This window comes from Oculina patagonica, chromosome 4 (genome assembly GCF_052425735.1).
Source record: "Oculina patagonica isolate OP01 chromosome 4, crgOcupat, whole genome shotgun sequence".
NCBI lineage: Eukaryota > Metazoa > Cnidaria > Anthozoa > Scleractinia > Oculinidae > Oculina > Oculina patagonica.
Window position 1 is genome coordinate 48,215,276 of NC_135761.1, and position 17,797 is coordinate 48,233,072.

At 38.8% G+C, this 17,797-nt stretch overlaps 1 long non-coding RNA gene and 1 pseudogene across 2 annotated transcripts in view; one reads left to right on the top strand and one right to left on the bottom strand.

Moving 5' to 3' along the window:
* The window catches only part of LOC144652484 (uncharacterized), a 214,025-nt pseudogene that overhangs the window by 136,276 nt on the left and 59,952 nt on the right, over window positions 1-17,797 (top strand). Inside the window, exons 6-9 of the transcript XR_013570550.1 lie at window positions 445-1,126; window positions 1,879-2,058; window positions 4,254-4,349; window positions 5,044-5,127. The product of XR_013570550.1 is annotated as an uncharacterized LOC144652484 (transcript). The remainder of the gene's footprint in view (window positions 1-444; window positions 1,127-1,878; window positions 2,059-4,253; window positions 4,350-5,043; window positions 5,128-17,797) is intronic.
* LOC144652687 (uncharacterized) overlaps window positions 1-17,797 on the bottom strand; it is a 28,663-nt gene that overhangs the window by 10,013 nt on the left and 853 nt on the right. The gene's annotated exons all lie outside the window — the stretch shown is intronic.

Consider the following 17,797-nt stretch of genomic DNA (forward strand, 5'->3'; position numbering starts at 1 on the left):
CTGGAGAACTTGAGAAATCCTTGTGCCGTTTCAGTATGGTCTCGTTCTTACTTCGTGCTTCGGAAGGTCTTACTTACACTTACTTACCCAGACTGTGGCATAGAGGTTACCTAGGTAACCACAAAAATTACTATGTATATTTTGTCAGTAGTTGACAGTTGGCACATTTGTTAATTTTTTGTACCTGAAACCTTTCCTAGTTTGCCATCAATTAATTCACAACCACTGACATGCTGAATATTATAATGAGATATTAGAGATATTAGATATATTAGAGAGAAGCCATAGGCACAGTGTACAGTTGCAGTACTATAAGGATAACCAGCCATGACCAGTAATAAACTGATGTTTATTTGTTTATATTTTTCCAAGAGAATAAATTTTCATTAAAAAGCTTATTTGTTTTCTGAAATCACTGAATTCCTTTCTATACTTTGCTCGTAGGCACATCTCTAACAAGTCCACTTTGTCATAATGTCAGCACCTGAGAATGGAGGTAGCAGTTCAATGGATGACGATGGAGACCCACCACCTCTTAGTATCAAACTCACCAAACTCAGTGCTCTTCCAAAAACATCAAAACCTTCAAGTGATGTCCAGCTCCCAGTAGATGTTCTGTTATTGACTGTTGAGAATAGCGAGTTCTTGGCATGTCATTATTACCTGAGAAATGCCTTTAGAAGTTATTTCCAATCATTTGGTTATGCATACTTTGGAAACATGGGTGATCAGCAGAAGCCATGGAAAGTTGCTTTAGTGAGGTGTTCAAGATCAGATCCTGGTGCCTCTCAAACTGTTGCTAAAAATGCAGTTACCCAGCTGAGACCCAAGGTCATCTTTTGTGTTGGCTCCTGTAAAGGACTGAGTCGTGAAAAAGCCAAGTTAGGAGATGTGGTTATATCCTCTAAGCTTACAACAGATGCCTACAAAACCCCAGTGAGCAAAGATATTGGCAACCTTGTCAGAAATGCCGCAGATGGCTGGGAGGCGCCATTAGAAAACCCAGAAGCACAAGATGTCCAAGTACACTGTGATGGTGAGATTTTGAGTTGCTCTGATCCATTTAGTGTTGAACAGCAGTGTAAATTACATCCGGGAGCCATTGCAGCAGAAAGGGAAGGAAAAGGTGAGCTGAGGTTACACATGAACCCTATTCGAGGGTTGTCCAATACACCCGAAAGTCTCATGAGAAAAACCACTTCCGGAATTAACTTCCGTTCAGCTCTCTCACGAAATGACTTCCGGTTGACGGGTCGTGACAATCCGTACGGATCGTCAAGATGTTGGTGACCAGTCCATTTGTGTCGGGTCGTCACTACCGCTGTGGACTTGACACAGTACGGGTATATTGAACATGGTTGCCCTATTCAGACCAGGCTTTTTTTTAACCTTCTTGGCACTGGAATGGGAGGTGGAGGTTGGGGGAGGGGGAGGGGGGTAGTGGAGGGGGAAGGAAAGAAGGGGAGCTATGTAACTTTAAAACCATTTATGCTATAATCTCCAAATAAAAATATAAATTTAACACACAATGATTTAGACAGTAATTCTAGTGGCTATGAGGTTCCTTATGATGTTTATTCTTTGATTTTATTTTCTGAAATAGTTATTATAATATGATGCTCATTGCTGATAAATCTGTGGTTGCCATTAGCAACATGCAATAATGACATCAGAAGCCAACGTAATTTTTATGTTTATGTAATTTCTTCTATATGCACCATTAATACACACATACTTAGGGTGGTCTGCCTGTGGTATAACCAGTCACCCTATACTTACAGTAAAAAAGTGTTTATGGTGTGCAGCATATCCCCTTTGTCTTCTTTGTCTTAATTATCAAATTAAACTGCTTACTTTCATTTTTTGTCTTTTCTGTAGGCATTTTTGCAGCAGCCCATGACATGAAGTCAGAATGGGTTGTTGTGAAGGGTGTGTCACATTTTACAGACAGCAGTACATGTCAGTCATGGGAGTCTTTTGCTTGTGTGATGGCAGCTTCTGTTGTTTCCAATATATTATGTGATCCTTTTGTTTTTGAACATTGGCCTCACTATGGAGGTATGTATACCAGCCTCTTCTGAGGGTTTGTGTTACTTTTCTTTCAGATGATGATGAAATTAAAAGGGATGAGAAAATGAGGAAGCTGGTGAGCCTGCAATCCTAAGAGGCCACCTGTCTTATACCCATGAAAGAGGGAAGGGAGGGTGAGGGGTGGAATGCACAAGGGGAGGGGTCAGATTAAATTCCTATCCTGAACTTGCTTGCATAACGTTTCAACAGACTATTTAGATGTGATATTAGTCTTAAGTTTCATTCTTTGTGTTATATGGGTACCTTAGTGAATGTTGGGAGAGTTGAAAACACTGACCCCCGATCCGCGGACTACCCACTGACCCCCCACTCCACGGATCACCCTACGGACTACTCCGAGGACTACCCTACGGACTACCCCTACGGAGTACCCTAAGAAATGAAACAAATTCATGTTTACGAGGAAAAGAGACACGAGAAACCAGCTACCGTGCTTCAATTTGCGATTGTAAAATGCCGCCATCTTGCTTTTATCTGTTTTCTCAAAACAGTCACGGAACGGAACAGGATGGCGGAATAATCTAAAAACATGGAATGACGGAATATTCTAAAACGCCGAATTGTAAAACATTAAAAAAGAAACAACAACAGCAATAAAAACAAACAAACAAAAGAAAACTTTTAACTACTAACTTTCTCACACAACGATTAAAGATAAGAATGTCGCTAATAATGATTCAGGTACTTGTGGATATTCGTGCGGTGACAGAAAAACCAAGTTTTTTTTACAAGAGGGGCTAGCAGTAGAAAACCATAATATAGATGCTATAACTGGACTTATACTGTACTAATAAGCTGATTTACGCGTTTTTTTTGCCAAAGTTAAGCCCTGTTGGTTGGATGGGTGACTAACCGGAAACCCCTTGTTGTGGGTTTCCTTTTTCTTTCAGTACGAACTCAGTAGATTTCAGGTCCTTCCATTTTCTTTTTAACGGCTTCGTTAATGTACTTTGGCTTTGTACGTTTCGTTGTCTCGAGCGGGGCAAAAACGTCTTCTGTAAGATAACAAAATCCTCACTCGATCACTCGGTAACTTTCCTCGAAAGACCGGCTCCAGATCGAGGCCCTCGAACGATTAAGAAGATATATAAAGAACCCATCATTTTAAGGGATATATTAAGTGTTTGCTGATTTTCTACTGCTAGCCCATCTTGTAAAAAACTTGGTTTTTCTGTCATTGCAACGAATATCCACAAGTTAAGTACCTGAATCATTATTAGCGACATTCTTAGCTTTAATCGCTGTCTGAGAAAGTTTGTAGTTAAAGATTTCTTTTTTTGATTGTTTTTGTTGCTGTTGTTGTTTCTTTTTTAATTTTTCACAATTCCACGTTTTAGAAAATTCCGTCATTCCATGTTTTTGGATTTTCCACCATTCCACCATGCCGTTCCATCATTCCACCAATCTACCGAATAGGGTCACCCTGCTTATAATTCATAGGTCAACAACGATGTGGACCTGAAAACACAATTCCAAAGCACCCACAACAGGAGACGGAGCGAAACTTTTGAAGTTGCCATTTACTTGACAAAGTCCTTTTTGTCGAAGATGCATACTGGGCACGAAGTTAGTTTGTAACAAGAAAGACTGGATCAAGGGAAATAAGATGGTGGCTGTTTCGATTGATCGCGCAAGTGGCACAGATAGGTTTCTCATTTCTCTTTTCCTCGTAAACATAAATTCGTTTCATTTCTTAGGGTACTCGGTAGGGGTAGTCCGTAGGGTAGTCCGTGGAGTAGTCCGTAGGGTGATCCGTGGAGTGGGGGGTCAGTGGGTAGTCCGCGGATCGGGGGTCAGTGTTTTCATCTCTCCCGTGAATGTTAACACAAGGAATGAAACGCAAGACTAAATTAATAAAATTATCTCAATTTGTGAAACAATCAGCTTGCCATCTGAAAAAGTCTGTTGAAAAGTTATGCAAGCATGGCAGGGTAGGAATTTAAACTTTACAAAGGCTTCTGCCTTTGAAATAGAAATTCATCCCTTGGTCAGGTACTTAAACCAACACTCGGCAGCTCTTCCCATTTTTGTGTCTGTATTAAAGAGGATGAACTGTAACAAACAAGCAAACAAACAAGAACATGTTATTGAGAAAAAAAGGAAAAAGAATTTTCATGTTAAAGCAGCACAGTTTAACTTGACTGCTTTTCCCATAATTGCAGAGGAAGGAAGTTCAACTGTTTCAACAAAGAGAGACTTACCAAGTTCAAGTTCTCAGGATGCTAAACGAATAAAGCTCATGACGTCAGACCTTCCAGGTTGGTAATAATAAGAATTTTTGTAATGATCTTTTTTAACACTCCAATACAATAACTGTATGTTCCAGTGAGCCTTGGATTAGTTTATTTGTGGCAAGGAACTTCAAGAAGTTGGCAACCAAGTCCAAGATGAAAAGAATAGACTTTCAACCTTTAAAGTGTAAGAAACTATTAGAAACTTTCAGTGAGGATCGATAGGGTTTGACTTGGTGAATTTTTCAGTAAGTCTTCACATCAGACCTGAAGTTTATGTTGAATTTGCAGTTATCATTATCAAATCATGTTACCTATGTGCACACCGTCTGACTGGCAAACACTGATTTAACTTTTAAATACGGCTGTATAAGATAACACTGACATATTGTGAAGTCTAAAGTGAGTGTGGAAAAACTGCAAAATCCTTGCATTGTGTGAAATGGTGCAACAGACTAGACAAGAATTCATTGTCAAATAATTTGTACAGCCAGCAGACTCAAAGTTTCTGTGATCATCCTAACACATTAGTTTCGATATGAGGAAAAGAAAATGAACAGAAGTGCTTGTTTAGAGCTGTTACGGTAATTGTATTTCGTCTTGTAAATATAAACATGCACCACTGTAGTTTCTTTCCTATGGTATTGCCCATGGTTCTATCAGGTGTAGATTGCTGTTGCATTTTTTACCAGCACAGTTTGACAAGGTTTCCTTTTTACAGATATTTCAGCAGCTGAGGAGAGTTCAATGAGAGAGTTGCCATGTTCAAGTGACTGTCCAGATGCTGAACAAAGAAGGATTGCAGGTGATATTTTTAGGGGCAATAACGTTAGACTATCTTATCTTACCCCCAGGTGTAAAATCAATATGAAGGTGCCAGAGGCTCGAGAAGAATTTTGGCATAAATGAGGCTTGGGACCATAAAGTTTGTAAAGAGTTTTTCAGATGGGACATGTTAATAAAAAGCATGCTGGGATGTTGGTCACAAACTGGGTATTGCACTGACTGTGATGTTGCTCTTGGTCAAGGAATTTAAGGAGATATTCATGCCTGGAATTGAGATTGTTTCTTTATTAGTTCTATAATATGCAATTAAAAGAGAATAATTCACTTGGCAAACCGATATCACACCTTTTTTTTTTAGATTAAATTTAGCCTGAAAATCTGGAATCAGCAAAATAACACCTGATCCTTTTCCCTTCAAATTGGCATGTCAAAATAATAGTCTTAACGTTTTTTTCTCTACTGACTGCAGCCCAACCTACTGAGCAGCATATGAATGAACAACAAGAGCTGGATCAGTACACAGAACATGATACTTGGTTGAAGTTGGGCAAACAGGGCATCTTATCGATTCATCGCCTGCTCAGGGAGGAACAGACGGAACAGCAACGAAAGGTTTGTGTCACGTAATAATAATTAAATAATATATACACCATTCACATGCTTATCACAGACCCAAATTGTCTATGAAAAAATGCCAGGCGATCAAAAGTAAACTGATACCACACTGTCCTAAATAGATTAGTTAACATTAACACATTTTTTGTTCTTCTCCTTCAGCGAATGAATCTATTTCTAGCACGGTTCGGACACCACTTAAGATACCAAAATCGGTGTAATGGCTGTCATGTGAGTCTGTCAGGCAGGTATTACCACTGCCTTCACTGCATTAATGTTGCCTTCTGCTACGATTGTTACATGGGTGAGTTGTCATGATATTCTTAGCTGCTAAAAACAGTATTGTAAGGGGTAATATCACCCTTTATTTACAGGAAGGTTCTCTTTAGCTGTCAAGCACGAGTTAAATCATTTTTATGTAATAATGATAATTGCCTCAAACTTAATTTTGGCCTTAACCAGCCTTCCGTAACTTGACTTCACTGTCAGTTGAATTGCCAAGTGACTTAAAGTTGTTAGTTTAATACATGTAAGTTTATATTATTTGTAATTGAAGGGCCATGACATTAACTTCAAGCTAGTGGTCGGTGTAAGATTCATTTCAGAGACAAACTAATATATTGACAGCAAAAATTTAAAGTATCACAGAAGTAAATAGCTGTGGTTTACATTACATGTATTTTGTATCAAACTTAATTGATGCGTCATTGACCTTCATCGGCTATTGAGAGAGTCTGTATGTGTTTGTTATGTAGCATATATCTCCTTAGAAAATTCTAGATCACAATAAAAGACAAATTCTCTCTGCTAACAGGAGTCTAAACCATGGCCATGACTCTGCCCCCCCTTCCCCCCCCTAACCCCCACCCCTCCCTCCTCCCCCGTCTCCCCACGAAGTAACCTGTCAACTGTTAGAATGCCCATGCTAATCCTGATTGGACAGTGTAAATTGCAGAAATACATATACTTACCTCAGCGCAGATTGGCCAGATTACACTTGGGACGTTTAAAGTAGTTAAATAACAAATACATCTTATGCTTGAAATTGAATCTGTTTCTGTCACACAGTCGGGGTAAAACCAGAAGACCACACAGAAAATCACGATGTTATTGACATGAGGTGAGTATTGAAATTCACAACTGTGTACACTGTAGTTATTTTGTTTGTACAAACAAATTTGGTGTCTTTTAAATCCCTAAGTGGCCCAACAATTGCACCACTCTTTTCTGTAAAGTCGGAAATGGTTTTTCATTGTCTAATGTCTTAAAAAGATCCCATTTGTGTGAAAGTGAACTATGCTGTTTGCTCCACAACAGCAATCTTGCAAAAAATATTGCTGAGCATTTAAGAATTTTGCCACTTCTTAAGACACGTAAACCAGCTAAGTGGTAAAGAGACCATTATGTTACATCTGGATTCCGGTGCTCAAAAGGTGAATGAGGCTACACATCACGGGAATAACTATCCAGTGGACAACATACCCAATCACTTGTTTTTTTCAGCACATATCTACTGGATTCTTATATTTGAAACATTGCAATTTTAGCCGTACTAAAAAAATCAAACTTTGAACTGCTTGCTGTGACTGATGGGGTATTCTTTTATTACTTGAACTTCAGACTGTAATGATGTGTTTACTATTCATTTTTCAGATTTAAGTGTGGTGTTTGTAAAGGTTTTATACTTGGGACCCGGTTTTGCTGCTACGAGTGTGAGCACTTCTTTTTGTGCATTGTATGTCAATCAAGGTAACATAAATTTTCTTTTATAGCAGTAGGTTACCAGCTATATCAGCTTTTTTAGTTTTCTAAACTTGCTTAGTTATTAATATTTGCCCATGGGTTTAAATTTTATTTCTCTGAAATATAACACATTTACTCCTTTAAATAGACTGGCTATATTTGAAACACGATTAATTCTAGTATGATATAATTGATAAACAATGCTACTGGTATTAAACAGACGGGTACATGCTATGCTTACACAGTAACTGTAAACAAAGATAGGCAGGTGGGTGGAAATGTCAGTAATCATAGAAAGCAACAAAGCACCAGCCTGGAAAAGATGTCACGTGACCTCTACCCTCTTCAGACACATGCTCCTGTGGTGCGTGAGAAAAGCATCTTCCACTAATTTGGTTCTTCAACCAGTAAAAGGCTAACTTTGCTGTTTTTAAATACGTTGAATGAAAACGCCATTGCTAAACTCTAGATTAACATCTCCAAAGGAAAAAGCCGTTGTAAATCAACCAACAATATGTTTATTCTAGACATCCTGCCACCCACACAGTGACGAAATTTCCAATGAAGATCAAGAAAGGTGAGAGAGGCAGAGTTGTAAATGCATGATGTCGATAAAATGAAGTCTAATTTATCAGTCTTTTCCTCAATGCAATTTTGTCACAACTACAATCACTAAGAAGCAACAATCGTCCAAAATAAAAGTGATAATTTGTTTATAAGGTGGACAAGTAAGTAACGACATCCCAGACTACGCTTGATAATCATCATAATGACACAGTGTTCCAAAAAGACGTTGGGAATGACTCGGGGTAAATAGAAAACAACTGTCAGTGGTCTCGACCTACTCTTCTCATTTTAACTGTCCGCGAGTACGAACTAGCCATGTAACGCGAATTGAAATTTTTCTGGCCATATAATGATCTTATTAATCGAGCTTAGTTTCTCCTCCCCAAGCCAATGGCGGCTGCGCCGCTCGTTGTCGCGTCTTTGCTGCTTGCAAGTGGGCACTACAAAAACCAACAACACCGTCAGCTACGCAGGCTAATCAAGCTAAGTCCATCTGTATGCGGGAATCTTGACCTCGGTCGTTTGTACTGGATATGTTCAAGGGCTTAATCGTCTTGGTGAAGGAGTAATGAAGGGCTGTTTTTAGTCTGACTGAACTTTCAGACTAAGGCTCTGTTTACAAGGAGTTAGAATAACCCAGGATCCCTGGTAGCTCTAGTGCTAGGGTTACCCTAGCTAGAGGGTTACCCTAGCTAGGGTTACCCTAGCTAAAGGTTTACCCTAGAGCTCTCCTCTCCTACTTAGTACAACTTTGTTTTGATTCTAAGAAACAGAATCAGATAAAAAAAACTGACAAAATTAACGAATCGTGACCAAGAAAAGATCGTTTTCATTAAAGATTTGTTACATTTTTGCTCTGAAAGGAAATGAAAACATTTTCAAATAACAGCTTTTTGTGAAAACATTTTTGGTATAAATGTTTGCCGCCACTTTTGCTACATATTCGATGACATAATTATTTATAGTTTCTTCGTAAAACGCGTTCAAAATTTACTGCGCTTAGAAATTGAAATCTGTTTTTACGGAAACTGCGAAAAAAGGCGAAAACAAGCTTTGACATTATGTTTACTATCCGTTGCATTGCTTTAATTAAAACTGGCCAAGTCCTCGACTCTAAATTTAATGCTTTCATGTCTTACAGAACCGTTTGTGGAACAGTGTCAAAAACAGCTACAGTCTCATTACAACACCTTCAGTAAGGTCAAAATTGTCCCGTGGGAACAAAGCTCGGCTGTTCACATTAGCGAGATGTACACACAGTTATCTTGGGTAAGGGATGAGAGGAAGCCGAGTGGAGTTACACAAGAGGAACTTGAAGACTACACCGATATATTCAAGGGTGATAAGCATCATCCCAACCCTAGGCGTATTTTAGTCTTTGGCCGGCCAGGCATTGGGAAAAGTACTTTTTCCAAAAAAACTTCTTTTGACTGGTCACAACAAGAAAAGAGAATCCTAATGAAGTTTGATCTTGTGCTCCTGATTAAACTGCGAGATGTGTGTAATTTGAAGGATATCCGCGATGTTCTAAAGGCTTCTAAACTACTGTCTGGTGAAGGCGTGATTTCAGTTGATGATGTCTTTAATTACATCCGAGATTATCAAGAGAAGGTGTTACTCATTTTGGATGGCTATGATGAATACAGCTGTGCTGGAGAACAATCACCGGTCCGTGACATCTGGGAGGGCACATTACTGAGAGACTGTCACGTCATTATGACAACGCGGCATTTGAAAGTTGACGAATTAAGATGCCCCAGCCATGTTCAGTTTGAGATTAATGGATTCAAAAGCGAAAATCAAGTCAGAGCGTTTGCAAGGAGGTTTCTCAAAGATAAAGAAGACGTTGACGAATTTGTAAAAGATTTGAAAGAAAAAGGTCTGAAAAACATGGCGGAAATACCTCTTATCCTGCTGATGCTGTGTTTACTCTGGAAGGGTAAACATCATAGAGGACTGCCAAAATCACGGGCCGGCATTTACACAGGTTTTATTCAAACATTGTTGGACCACCTGATTGAAAAAGATGCAGATGCAAAGCAATTTAGAAAAGTAGATGACTACAAAGAAGAGCTCTGTAAATTAGGCAAGCTTGCCTTTGATGCCCTTTTGCAAGACTGTCTTTCTTTTCACGTTAGTAAACTGCCCGACGACATTTTAAGTACGAAATTAATTGAAGTCGGGTTGTTTCATGTTTTGAATGTTGCAAGTTTGACTCCCGAGAAAGCTGTTGTGTTCATTCACAAGTCTTTACAGGAGTTTCTTGCCGCCTTTTACCTCAAGGAGAAGTTGTTAAAAGAACAAAGTACAAGCTGTCTGTCCGAAGTTGACTCGTTTGAAAAGATTCTCAAGATGACTGAAGTTCTCAAATTTATCTGTGAGCTGTCAGCAGAGGCTGCATGCGCTGTTCTACATCATCTGGGGATGATAGGAAAGAGGGAAGGTCTGACAGAGTACAACTACACTGAGACACCTTCTACTGACGACTTGTCAAAAAAACAAGCAAAGTTTCTTACTCTTATTTCACACAGCTTTTTCTGCTGTGCAGCGGAGAAGAGACGAGACCTTTACTCCATGTTTCTGTCTTACGTTGGAGGTGTTTTATTGATTAATCCAGACCAGCTGCATAGTGTTGCCAGTGAACACTTGCTGAAATCTGTCAAGGCGCCACAGTTTATTTTCTTCTCTTACTCCTTTTATAATGATAGGCATCCAGAACAAAGTTATCATGATTTGATCACTGTAGTGGAAGATGTAAATGCAGTTATTGTCAGCTGTTCAGGCGAAAAGAAAGCCTCGGATTTTCTAAAAAGGTATCCATTCCGTCCAGTAAGTGCATTTTTCCTGAAGAAAGAAGGGACGAAAATGAACATTTATATGACTGAGATCAGAAAAGAGAAGGACTTTCCTTTCCCCACTGAAATGCTAAAAGAGCTCATATCATCACCAGAGTCTACTCAGAAGAAGTCAGTTGGTGACCAGTCAAATGAGCAAGACAACAGAACTGCTTTGTGTTTGACTGACAACAATGATAGCACCACTTATACACCTCGACATTGTTTGTCCTGTGTCAGGGGTATTGCTATTAATGCTATAGAAAGTCAAGAGATGGAGACGCTCGTTAAGGTTTTACCATTTGTGACGTCTCCAGTATCGATATGGATTCTTGGTAAAACAGGTGCTCCTGAGTTGCCAGAGACCCTCACAGAGACCCTGGTCTCGCGTATTAACTTTACAAACAGACTTGCAGTGGTACAACTTGATCATATCAATTTGACAGCCAAGGCTGCTGCTGTCATCGCCAGATCTCTGCCCCAGGCTCCTAACTTGCGTATGCTCTACTTGTCATCTAACCCTCTTGGTGAAGGAGTAAGTGATCTCACACGACATCTCAGCTGTGTTCCTCACCTGGAGTACCTGTGGCTTTATGATGTTAAGATGACAAAGAAACAAATCAATGATTTGACTGAAGCTGTACGTCAGAGCAATATTTCCACCTTGGTGTCATCTTACCACGTAAGTTTTGTGATTTTTGTTGCTATTTGTTTCGACTGGTTGCCTTTATACTGAATACTACTGAGCTCTTGATTTCCTGATTTATTTTCTTTCCGATGTTTTGACGAACAAACGTGAGATTTCGTTTGACAATAAGTCCATTTAAATTATTTTTTGTAAGTGAAAATTCAAACTCACAAAACCTTCATTTGACATGTAATAGCGGGAAACAATATCTATTTAAGTTTCACTGCTTACATTGTTGTGGCTCTGCTGTAAACTTATTTGTTTCGTTTGTGCGGTGCTTTGCAGTTTTAATGCTTGTCTGAGACTCATTTTTACGTAATAATAGTCGTTCTTAGCGTTTTTTAAATCTCCGTTGCATGCAATGTCGTTATAGTTAAAAGTTTTTAACTTCTTATCCAGAAACAACTTTTCATGAGAGAGAGACATTTTTTTCAACTCTCAAGTGAATTATATTTTCCTTCAATTCTGGCAGTTGCTTCTTGTTGACACTTAAAAAAAGTTTCTTTCCAGTTTTGCAATGAAATACTGACGCGCGTGATACAGTTAGGTTTGTGGTCGTTTCTGCTTCAGCTTGTGTTTTCCACTTGGATTCATAGTGACTACAATTCATCAATGATTATTAGACATTAGTATAATTTCCAGAGGTAAATTCAATTCTGATTGGTCGAGAAGCTCGGACTATGTCGCAATATTCACTGCGCTAGGCGGTGAATATTGCATCTGAAGGTTTGGCTACTAAGCCATGCCACGTTTGTCATCCAGGCCAGTGAACATGGCGGCATTTGCTGAATGAAAATTTCTCTCATTTAGAAGAAATCACTCCAAATCCTGGATATTTGAAGCATTGGGAATTTTGCAAATTTACTACCAAGGCTTTTGGACCGAAAATATTTTCAAGAGATGGTTTTCAAGGCGTTAGAATTGATCGTAAACATGGTGGTTTTGGAAATCGCACACGGCCATGTACTCAGTCAGCTCGACTGTCAAAACATATTTAGTTCTCTTCTCTTCTGCTAGTAATTTGGAGAGGATTCACACAATTGCTCAGAAGTCACCAACAATTAAACAAAGGTACCAGATATCTATCTTTTTCGTAGTGTTTGGTTTGTTCCGTTTTATTGCTAAAACTTGAGTGTAAATTATGATTTCATTCGATGAATTAAACTGGTTTACAGGTATGCAAGCGAGCTTTTCTGTTTGTTGTTTTCGTGTTTTCTATTGTTATTTTGCAGTTTTTGATATTCACCTCTGAAAATTATACTAAAACAATTATTCGCCTCAGGCTCAGTGATTATTGTTGAATAATCCCCTCGACTTCGTCTCGGGGATTATTCAACAATAATCACTTCGCCTTCGGCGAATAATTGTTAAATACATTTTCAATGTTTACCAAAAGCAGCTCACAGATGTGAAACAGCAGTGCAAAATAAAATACCATTTCAAAGCAAACCACTAGGTGGAAATGTTTGGCTTTTCGGATGCAAATAAATTCAAGGAAAAGGTACGAGTTCGGACGTTCTTAAAAGACAAGAGTGTGTGCTTTATACTCTGTAAAAATCAATCATTTTGTAAAGTTTTCAATACATTAATCAATTTGAAATTAAGAAACGAAGGAACCCATTTAAAAGAAACTTGTTTACGTCAGAAGAACCTTGTTTTGATAAGCTATGGAAATTTTATTTATGCTCGTTATTTCAAATAACACTCAAATCCATGTGAACGATATTAAAAGATTTTCTGTTCAAAATGCGTTAAAAGATAAAATCTGATGCTGAATTAAATCATTTATTACTGCAGTATACTGAGCTTAGAAAGTGTGACAATTCTTTTCTTAAATTGTGTCCTTTGTGATTTCCAGGTAGGCGGCTGTAGTTGAACAGCCAATTCTTTAATGTGTGTGAAATAGAAATTTGAAGAAATTTATCACCCGCCTTTTAGTGACTGTTTAAGCTTCACTGAAAGTCCCGTAGCTAATAATCAGCGGAAGATCTATTGTTCTATTAGGCCAAGGAAAAAAATGTTTCTCGACTCGCCCGCTTCATTTTTGGGTGCCACTTCTCTTTTTTTTAATATTTGTTATTGGAAAAGTTGGAACAAACAAAAACCAACAGAATTTTAAAGCCTCGGCACGCTAGGTCCGTACTGAAGAGGTCAGGATTTATTTTGCAAGTTCGCTTCTGGAGAATTTGACGATGGAGGAAATAACAAAGAAACAAAATAAAGCGCCAACCCGCTCTTTTTTATAGAAATCCGAACCAGAAGCATTTTTTTCTTTTACTTGGCCTTACATGAAAGAATATATTTGTGGAAAACCGAAAGGTTCCCCGAAAAAAAAAACGCAAAACTACTTGCATACTGTTTTTACTGAAGAGAGTTTTTGAACGAAAACACCTTTCACTTCTTAAACCTAAAAAAAAAAAATTTGCCTGACTTTTGCTTTTTCCAAAGCCCGAGGGGTTATTAATTTATTTTTAAAAGAGAATTTCCACCGCCCCCCCCCTCCCACCCCCTCCCAATGTAGGGAACTGTAGACTTACCCAAAAAGATGGCGTGAAGGAGACTGACTCCCTTTAACACTGAGGATACTAACTAAAATAGTTTGCTTTTGAGTACCGTTTTTTACACCAAAGAACAAAAATTCCTTTTTATTAATGTCGCATGATATATAAATAACTGATGGGAACGATTACAGTTTTTTTAAGCTAACCGAGTTTTTGTCCGCAAGTGTTGACCATTGTGTGTCGATAGAGAGGATTGTGTTTAGCATTGTTTTGTGATTTATGACAGGATGAGAAAGGGAACCCCAAACCTGAACATGAATGGCTAACAGAGGACTACTGGAGGTGGATGTACCAGTGGCTGTATCCTGGGTCATCAGCTAAATCAAAAGACGAGCTGGAGCCTGGGTCATCAACTGGATCAAAAGACGAGTTGGAGCCTGGGTCATCAACTGAATCAGAAAACGAGCTGGGGCCTGGGTCATCAACTGGATCAGAAGACGAGCTGGAGCCTGGGTCATCAACTGGATCAAAAGACGAGTTGGAGCCTGGGTCATTGATTTGAGTCAGATTCTGTCAGCGACTGCAAAGAGACCAACAAGAGACTGGATCAGAGACTGAACAAGAGGACGAGGGGCAGACTGGAAATAGAGAATTAGTCACGTGATCAACAGAAAAAGAACAAATCAATACAATTGATTTGGAATGAATTGTCAGAAGCCCACACACCTAGACCGAAAGGTATTATGTGTATAGTTATACCTTCCATGTCTTAAACACACAGCGGACAAATGTTCGGTGCGTTTACATTTTCCCGCCAAAACTGACGCTGGGAAATGCAAACATCTGTCACAATTTTTTTATGTCCTTTACTTTGAAACGAAAAGTGTCAACATTTGCTGAAAAAAATAACAACCGTTATACCGCAGTTTTTTGTGGCCTCATTCTTCAAGTTTCTAAAACATTTTGTAATCCAAAAACCGTTTTTGCCATTACTCTCCAAAATCTTACGCAAGTAATATTACACCAGTAGTGGCGTTGAGTATTTCATGTTGAGTATTTCATAAATAAAAAATAAAAATTAAAAAAATGGTTGACCGCTGTGTGTTTAAAACATGTAGGACTGTGACCGAGTTATGGAATCAAACACGGGAACACTTTACGGCGAGTCAAAACAAAAGAACAGGAAGATCTCACATGAAGTAAAAGAAAACAACGTTAATCTTGCGGTGTGACGGACATTTCGAACTAGTGTCAAGTCTAGAACCGACAAACCCTCCGAAACTGCTCGGGGCTTTAGGAAAATTTCTTAAACTTGGCCGGCAATCAGATGTTCCAAAAAATGGTTGTAATTCCCGTCTTATTCGTGTCCCCGTAAATTTTCTGTTCCAGATCTCTGAGTTACTAACCAACAGTGTATTTAAAAATCCAAACGTCCATCGCAGATTCGAACGCACTAACTTTACTAACTTTACTGTGAGAGCACCCTGTATCTAAGAAGTTTTTAAAATCATTGTAGTTCTTTTTTAAATGTTTTAAAACATGAATAAAGGTTTAAAGGACCTGTGGGATGATCCGAGGGGGAATGAACAATGAAAATAATTGAAAAGATGCTACCACGAAAAACAATGATACCACTTGATATTGGGACTGAATAATATCATGGCAACATCAAAATGTTTTCAGCGAAAAGTGTCCATGTTTCAGTATCCTCATTTTCCATAAGACTGGTTTTCACTAGTGACACAAGCATAACAGCTCTTATTTCTCGTTGAAAACGGCTTCGACGCAAGCATAAGGACTGGCTTGTAAGCGCAAACACAAACACAAGGATCAAAATTTTTCCTTTTCTTGTGCTTGCGCTTGTGCTTGCATTCGTGTGAAAACGAAACGCCACATAAGCACAAGAAAACTGTTTACGTCTGGCCGTGTCTTCGCCGCGGTCAAACGTCTCGGGCAGCTTTTCTTTCCATTTCGGCGTTTTTTGTTCGTATTGAAGTGTTAGTACGAGCAAGGATAGATAAAAATAGTTGCCGAGTGAAAGCATAATGCCATTACCTCAGGTAAACGAGTGTTTTTACTTTTTAAATGTTTCACGTCCGAACCAAAGGTGCTCTGACAAATGGCGCCGACAAGTAGCTACAAGTCCGCATATCGCTATTTTCAAACACGTAGAACTTTTTTAGTAAAGCTCCAAAAACCTTAGTAAACCCTTAGGATACCGGTTATGTATCGAACTTTGAACTGTGAAAATTAAAACCTTATCTTTGCAGTACTTTTCTTATTTTTTGCATCTTTCTGTCGTTTGACCGCGGTGGAGGCCGTGTCCATATTCGTATTCTCGGTATTGCACTGGAACTAGCTTGCAATGGAGGCTCATGTGGGGGATTATCATTAAAAACAGCTTCATGTCATTTGCATTTGAAAAGATTACCCGCATTAGCCTTTCACCGCGGTCAAACGTCTCAGGCAGGTTTTCTTTCCATTTCGCGGTTTTTTGTTCAAATTAAAGTGTTATTACAAGAAAGGATAGATAAAAATAGTTGCCGAGTGAAAGCATAATCCCATTCCCTCAGGTAAACCAGTGTTTTTACTATTTAAATGTTTCGCATCCGAATCAAAGGTGCTTTGACAAATGGCGCCGACAAGTCCGCATATCGCTATTTTTAAACACCTAGAACTTTTTTAGTATGGCTTCAAAAAACTTGGTAAACCCTTAGGATACCGGTTATGTATCGAACTTTGAACTGTGAAAATTAAAACCTTATCTTTGCAGTACTTTTCTTATTTTTTGCATCTTTCTGTCGTTTGACCGCGGTGGACATTAGCCTCCATTGCAAGCTAGTTCCAGTCCAATACCGAGAATACGAATGAAGCCTATTATAGCACTCGTTCCAGATTCCATGAGATCCCCCCGCGTCTGAGCATTTGAAAAAAGTGGCGGAGGCCGCAATTTATTTTGATAAAAGTTTTCCGAAGTTCTTCGCAAGAGTGTAAACCAAAAAAAAAAAAAAAAAAAAAAAGAAAAGAAAAGCACAAGCGTGGGTTCGAGTAGCGAAAGAAATAATCAAAGTCTCTTCGAGATATCGACGTTTTTGCATGAAGTATGAGTCGAAGGTTTATCCTGTGCATTGTTCTTTGAACTTATCATTACAGTTTCTTTGTAGTTTAGTTTAACAATTTCCTATCTTCGCGGAGGAAATGCATGCAGCCATATAATTTTGTCAAAAATGGCTCGTCCGCGCCGGGTATTTATACACATATTCCTTAACATTACACAAAAAAACAGTCCAAATTTCAGCGAGATCTGACAATTCTATACTTAAAAATTGCAAGGACCTTTCGAGGCAGTCGATTACGGCAGCGAAATTAACAAATGAAACAGCAAAATATGCGTTCGGCGCTTTGTTTTTGCGACGCCATATTTGAATTGTTATAGGTAGACCGCTGTTCAATGTTTTCAAGGCCGTATCGTTACGATTGCTCCACGAAAAAAAATACGGATATTTCCGACTACTGTCGGAGAAAACATTGCGCATATAATTGCGGCGTAAACAAATCGTGACACTCAAGCTGCGTTTTGTCTAGGCTCTGCGAGGGTCGGATATCAAGACCCAGGATCAAACAAAAGCCATATATACAGTGAATGCTTTCGAATTATATTTGAAGATGAAATACGAAAGAATTTTGCTGTCTTTGACTGAAATTCCACTCGAACTGCGTAGATACGATCGCATGTTGTAA